Here is a 7,463-nt window from a genome sequence, read left to right as displayed (position 1 = left end):
TCTAATTTTTAATTGGATTTCAGACAATTCAATAAATAAGCAAAGATTACAATCGGTCCCGTATATTTAAAGGCTTTGGTACATCTTACTCAAATAATTTTGAAGTTTTATCATGTTTGCCGGCCGCTAAAATTTTACTGATGGTAAAAGATCATCACTCCACATTTTATTTTATTTTTGGTTACTAGCATTGTTTTTGGTATCTATAGGAGTTTTATTAAATCTGAATCGGTGTGGTAAAGTTCTACATCGGAGCTGAATGCTCCTTCAAAAAGATGACCATGTACTCAACATAACTCAAATTTAAATTTTTTAATTAAAAATATAAGAATATTCACTACTTTACTATTGCTGGTTTTTGAAGTCCCCACATTTGTACTTAACCTTTGTTGAGTTAACAATTAATGCACACACCATGATTTTTATTTTATTGTGTAATAGTTGATTGGATGTGTTATTAAAAAAGAATACAACTAAGTAGATCTATTGTTTGACTTTCTGGGGATACGCAATCCCAATCATGTACCAAATCTTGTAGCAAGGATATCGTATACGTAGCTTTCATATCATAAAAAATGTTTGAATTATTAGTATTTTTGATTTAAACCTATTTCTAGTAGCCAACTTGACTTGCAAAATAAAAAAGCACCTTAGAAAAATGTACAGGGATCGCAAATTCATTGGAATACACTAGAAATCGAAAATAGTAACATCATGTAACACGTTACATATCTTACATATTTCATTATTGGAGTTTTATTATTGTTGTTGTTATGATTTGACATTACATTATTTAAATGGTGGGCTTAAATGAATGGATGATGAATCTACTTCATTTTTTTGTTTGATTAATTTTCTTGCTTGCATTACTTTCTCTATTTCAATTTTGAAGTCACGTTTGGTTTTAAGTTTTAACCCACCACTAAAGTAAAGAGTGAGCATTTAATAAATATAAATAAAAGTGAATTCAAAAGTTTAATAGAAGTTCTCATTTTATTGAGACCAAGGTCCTAGATTGAACTTTCAGAAGGTTCTTTCTGAGTAGATTTTCTCGTAATAATATGTAAGACTAAGGGTGTGTTCGGTATGAAGGAAAATGTTTTTATGTTTTCCTGGAAAATAAGTAGATTTTGGACTTATTTTCTCATGTTTGGTTAGAAAATATTTTCGAAAATAATTTTTACTGTTTGATTTATGAATGAAAAATGTTTTTGAGAGACATCTTTTATTTTTACAAGAGTAGAAAATAATTTATGAAATTGAAAATATTTTTTAAAAACAACTTTTATTTGGGGTGATGGTGGGGGATAGGGGAGGGGGTAGGAGTGAAAAAATAAAAATTTTAATTTTATAGTATTCTTAAAAAACAAAATTAATTTTTTGGGGGTNGGGGGGCTTGGCCGGTGGTGGGTGGTTGACTGTCAGGGATTGGGTAAAAAAAATAGAATTTTAAAATTGATTTTTTTTAAATTATTGTTTTTCCCAAAAAAAAAAATGTAATTTAAAATTGGAGGAGAGTTTTGGAAAATGTTTTCCTTAATTTTTGAAGAGGAGTCATTTTCCTTAATTTTGAGGAGAATGTGTTGATTTGGAAAATATTTCCAAAACTTTTACCCCAACCAAACATAAAAAATTGGAAAACATTTTCCAGAAAATGTTTTCCTTCGTACCAAACACACTCTAAGATTACTGTAATAATTAAGTTGTAATTAATATTTGTTTGCTTCATAGTGGGTATTGGAGTTGTCAAACGGATTTGTCCGGCCCAACACAATTGTCTCCCTTGTCTTAACAGGCTATTTAAGAGACAGCCTAATTCACTCCATTCGAAACTTATCTCCAAAACACTACAAGAAAGTGAGAAACGATTCATATTATTTTGGGTTACTAGCCCATGATTTGTCTTTAAGATCCTATATTACTAAACATTAATTTTAGTTCAGATATAATAATTCCTAATTCCGATTTGTTTTAGTTTAATTCATTATATTTGATTATTAGCACTTGAGCATTATTGTATTACTCCCTCTAATCTCAATTTATATGATGTTATTTGATTTGATATGATGTAAAACTAATAACCAACCCATCATTTCGCATTATGTGGATCTAAAGAACCAGTCAAGATATGATATATAGGTCATATCTTTGTAGCAACTGAAATCTTTTGCATAAACAAAAAAAATCTGATTCTAAGTTGTAAAGCAAAATAGACAAAAAAAGATGTGGATAAAGGGAAGGATGAGAGAAAGAGAGAAAAAGAATACCAATGATATAAAATTCCAATATATTTAAAAAGAAAAGACTAATTTTTGAAATACACTATATTTATAGGTTAAATGAATTAAGCATCAACCAATAGAAAAAACTCACTCACTCGAGCCCTAAGGTACCATGATCAATATTGAGCGTTAGCTATATATGTAGCAATATTATTGTTAGTGATATCCGTCAATATTCTTTTGTCACATTCAAATTATTTATATGATAATATTTGGTATATCTATTAATTTATGTATCAATATTTTAATTTTGAAAGTCAACTAATCTTTTCTTTAATCAACTTCTTTATAAATATTTTAAGTTGCTGATTATAGTTATTACTAGAAAATTTATGTAGTTTTTAAATTTTAAATTAACATTTAAAGTCACACTCAAAATTTAGAAACACCAAATATTCTACATAAATTTAGACATGAAAAAGTGAGGTAGTTAATTAACTTCCGTTTAGCGCGTAAGGAAGTTCCAAATATACCCATGTCCACAAAGTCATTCTTTAGTCTTTCGAATTTGATGACATTTCAGTTGCTCTATTTTATAGTCTTCTCATTTCAATTTTTCTGACCCTCTTTTTCTAGAGTTGATTAAAGTGAAATACTTTATTATTATGATATTAATTATAAAGATTCTACTAGAGGACATAATGGGGATGGATGATATCCATCCATATTGAACGAAATATCTTGGTTTGAACTCTAAGAACGAAAATGTTTGATGAAGAACATCTAACTTTTAAACAAACTTTATTAGAACATTGAATTTAAATTAATCAAATGAATGAGTTCCAAATGTTAGATAGTTAAGAAAAAACGAAAGACAATACTCCTTCGAGCTCTCCGATTTACGGAGTGTTAATCGGTAAAGAAACATCTTGATTCCTCTACCTTTTGAGGGCGATAGAGGAAAACGTTAAAGAGTCCATTTGATATGCGAAATTGTAAAAACTTGTAAGCTTGGTGCAGAAATTGTAAAATTCACATCACATGTTAAACATTTTGGGTGAAATCGTGGAGATTCCTTTTAGGGCCTTTTTGTGGCAATTATGTAGGCATTTGTTCACCAAATTAAAGCTTAGGGATATTTGATTAGTGAATATATATAGCTGAGATCATACTCCTAATATTTACATAAAATTCCAAGAGTCTAGCTTTAACTAAAAATCAAAATACATATTCATCCGTCTCAATTTATATGACTTAGATTGACTTGACACAAAGTTTTTTTTTATTTAAAAATGAACATTTTTGAAACTTATGGTATAAAACAAGTCATATATATTTGTGTCGACTGTGAATATAAATTATTTCATTTAGAGTAAAATGAACATTTTTGAAATTATATTTCGAAAATTAAATCAAATAAAAAAAAATTATGTTATTTAATGTAATTTCTTCGATTTGATTTTTATAAACATAAGATGAGAGTTTCTCCCTCAACAAACAATCCGATTTTTAAATGTACTTAATTGGTACTCATTTTTCATGACTTATTAATTAGTAAGCATTTGGTTTTGAATTTGAAAATTTTAATTTAGGTAGAGTTTATTTAAAGTTGGAATTTAATTTGTTTTGACATGTAAATTTTAAAAATTATTTATTTTTTTTATAAATATGAAAATTTCCAATTTGTGAAAATTATCAAAAGTCAAAACGTTTCCATACTATATATACGAGATCATTGAGAAGAGGCTATTATATTTTTCCTTACCCTATCCAAAAAGGTCTTAATGGCTTATACATCTTTATTACTCTCTCCATCTATTTTTATTTGTCATGTTGCATTTTTTAAAAGTCAATTTGACTAATTTTCAAAGTTAAATTAGATTATATTAATTCTTTAGATTATATTAATTCGATATTTTAAATCAAAAATACAGATATTCAAAAACTATATGAAAAATACTATAAATTGCAATTTTTTTCATATCAATATCATGAAAAAATACATCTTAAAATGTTAATCAAAATTCTTATAGTTTGACTCTAAAAATAGAAATCATGACAAATAATAGTAGACGGAGGGAGTAATTGATAAAATTCTAACTCCCATAAACAATAACAATCCCTTATTTGAAACAAGTCATCAAAATTGCATGAAATTAAATGTAAAGTCAATGTCAAGTTTCTTATGCTTTGTAAACAATTACACTAGCAATCAACAAAGAGATTCATGAAAGCAAAAGAACATTTTAGCTTATAATAAGCAAACAAAAACATTCAATATTTTATTACACATGCATATAAATTACATAGGAAAGCCATGCCCAATCAACTAGAGATACATCACTCATACATTAAAAAAAAACAAAAAACCCTTTTATTCAAACATTTCATGAAAGGAAACTTTACCCTCATCAGTAGCTACAGCAATATATCCCATAAAATTTGATTCCTTACTCCATGCTTCTCTTGACAATGATTTCACGAAGAAAACACCATCAGGAAGTGGAATGGATGCAGTAGCATAGAAATATTTGGTTACGCGATACTTGTTTGGATCAAGTCCAACCTTAGTGAAAAGATTTTCCATAGAGTATCTGCTAGCTCCAGCATATTTAGACGCTTTTTCTGTAATGAAAGTGTCATAAATTGCTTGAACCAATTCTCCTTATTGAATGATGTATTTACGAAGATCAATATCCAAGGGGTTCAATAATCCTTCCCAATTGTTTTTCCCACTAAGTTCCTCCCATTTATCAGCCATGCTACCCATATCACTCCTCTCTTTTCTTTTCTTTTTTTATGTATCTAATTGTTTTTTTCTTTCTTATTTTGCTACGTCTTCATATTGCCCATCTCAAATGCTAATTTATAGAGAAGAGATTTCATTTATTTTTACTTATCATGAAATACGCTTCTAATTTTTAATTGGATTTTAGACAATTCAATAAATAACCAAACATTAGAATCGGTCCCGTATATTTAAAGGATTTGATATATCTTATTTAATTTGATTAAAATTTTACATACTCATATAATTTTTGAAATTTTATTATGTTTGTCGGCAGCTAAAATTTAACTCTCGGTAAAACATCATTACTCCACTTTTTTTACTTTTTTTTCTTTTGGTTTTCTGACGTTGTGTTCAGTATTTGTATAGGGACTTAATTAAATCTCAATTAACATTGTGAAGTTTCACATTAGAGCTAAAATGCTCCTTAGTAAAATTGGTTGTGTACTCAATTTTATTTAAGTTTTTAGGGAAAAAATTGTATATAATAGCAAATTATTAATTTTAATTTAATATTATAATCATAATTTAATTTAATCGTAACTCATAGCAAATTATTGTCATTCACCTCTCTTTATAAAATTCTCTCTCGCCACTCTTTCTCTCATCTCTCTCACTTTATACAAACACGAATATATAAAATGCGTTTGTGTTTATATAAACCGAGAGCAAAGTGTATATACAAATATAAATACACATATTTTCATCTTATACACTTATTATTATACAAATAGAGATCTTCTCCCTCCTAGTTCTCTTTTGTCTTTCTCTCTTTCTCGCCTTATACAAACACATATTATACAAATTACAATATATAATTTTATATACAACTATCTAACTTATATACATGTATAATTGTTGCGCTTTTATACAAACGCCAGACCTTGCCAGCGAAATTATACAAAACTAATGCTCATACCAGCAAGTTATACATAATTTTTATAACATACAAATATAATTTTTATATTTGCTAAATATAAAAGTTACTCAATTTAAAATTTCTAATTAGGAATAATCACTACTTCACCATAATCATGCATGGTTGGTTTTTGAAGTCCGGTACAGGTCTTAGACCTAACTCACACCCCAAAAGCTAGCTCAAAGGGAGGAGGATTGCCCAAGCCTTATAAGGAGTCCACCCATCTCATTAATCACCGATGTGGGACTTTTGTCATTCTTTAACACCCCACCTCACGCCCAGTGCTTAGCATCTGGTGCGTGGGCAATTTTAATTTTGGGGACCCCAACATCGGGTGAGACGGGCCCTGCTTATGTGAAAATTAGGTCTTAGGCATAACTCACACCCCAAAAGCTAGCTCAAAGGGAGGAGGATTGTCCAAGCCTCATAAGGAGTCCACCCATCTTATTAATCACCGATGTGAGACTTTTGTCATTTTTTAACAGGTACTAAACCTTAGTTGAGTTAACAGCTAATGCACAGACAGTAATTTTTATTTTTGGATGTATTATTAAAAGAACACAACTGAGAGCCCCTTTAGATTGAATTAAAAAAAATAAATTTTAATTAAAAAAAATAAAGAGTTAAATGTAAATAACTTTTAGATCAAAATAAAAAATAAAAAGATTGCTATTTTCAATTTTAACTCATTTAAACTTATTTAAAATTTAATAACACACTTTTAAAAACTAAAAAAATGACTAAGTTTGATCACTTTTAACTGTAGATGTATATTTTCTGACTTTCTTGGAATATCCAATCCGCATGACGTACCAAATCCCCTAGCCAACTGTAGATGTATAAAAAATCTTTGATCTATTGGGTTAACTAGTTAAATAGAGTTATGCATATACTAGTAATGTGAGTATTAGTATATATATACTAATTATACATATATTAGTTATGTAGATTTTAGTTATGCAGTGATTACAATATATTAGTGAGTCAATTTTTATTTCTTAGTTTCGAAAGTTATTAATGATCTAAATTTATTATAACCATTAAAATTATTAACTTTGTAAATAACATATTAAAATTAAATGAATATCATTAGCTAAATATAAAAAATAACTAAAAGTAATTAAGTACAATAATTTTTATTTGATTTTTTGTAAATTGATATATATTTAAAAATAAATTAATAGGGTTAAATATGTAATTTATTTTTAATACATACATAACTAATATTCACATAATTTATTTCACCATCTTTCTCGCATAAATTATACATATATTTTTTCACAAATTATATAAATTATACAAGTATTAATTATATAAGATTACAAAAAAAAAAGACAATTAAACACCATATAAAAATAATATGTGGATAATTTTTATACAACATCTAAAAGTCTGTCAATCAAATGTTGTATAAAATTCATATATGAATAACTTTTATTCTATTTGAACATCAAACATGATCTATATAAAATTAATATATGAATAATCAAATTATCTATATATTAGCTTTAGCCTTACCCAACTAACTGACAAC

General features: G+C 27.4%; 1 pseudogene; it reads right to left on the bottom strand.

Moving 5' to 3' along the window:
* Positions 1–4,446: 4,446 nt before the first annotated feature.
* LOC114076048 lies at positions 4,447–5,121 on the bottom strand (annotated as a pseudogene).
* Between the last annotated feature and the right edge of the window lie 2,342 nt (positions 5,122–7,463).

The sequence above is a fragment of the Solanum pennellii genome, chromosome 2 (genome assembly GCF_001406875.1).
Source record: "Solanum pennellii chromosome 2, SPENNV200".
NCBI lineage: Eukaryota > Viridiplantae > Streptophyta > Magnoliopsida > Solanales > Solanaceae > Solanum > Solanum pennellii.
Note: the sequence above shows the minus strand (reverse complement) of the source record. Positions and strands in the feature narration are given on the sequence as shown.